The following is a 304-nucleotide window of genomic DNA, read 5'->3' on the forward strand; positions in this document are numbered from 1 at the left end:
GGCCTGCCCCCCCCCCAACCCACTGCTGGGAGGGAGCCCGTTAGGCCGCAGGGGGGGGGCAGCCCCCCATGGGGGCCCCCTCCCCGTCTCCCCCCCCAGCCTGGGTCTGTCGGGGGGGTCTCAACCCCTTCAGCTGCCCCCCATGTTGTCCCCCGGGGGGGTCCCCCTGATCCAGCTCCCCCTGCATGCAAGGGGGTCCAACCCCCCCCCCCTCCCCGTGGGTCCCCGGTGTCACCCAGGGGGCCCCCCCCTTTACACCACCCAAGACGCCCCCCCACAGGGCAGGAGCTCTCCCCCACCCCCC

This window comes from Haliaeetus leucocephalus, unplaced genomic scaffold, assembly GCF_000737465.1.
Source record: "Haliaeetus leucocephalus isolate CR32 unplaced genomic scaffold, Haliaeetus_leucocephalus-4.0 Scaffold246, whole genome shotgun sequence".
Lineage (NCBI taxonomy): Eukaryota > Metazoa > Chordata > Aves > Accipitriformes > Accipitridae > Haliaeetus > Haliaeetus leucocephalus.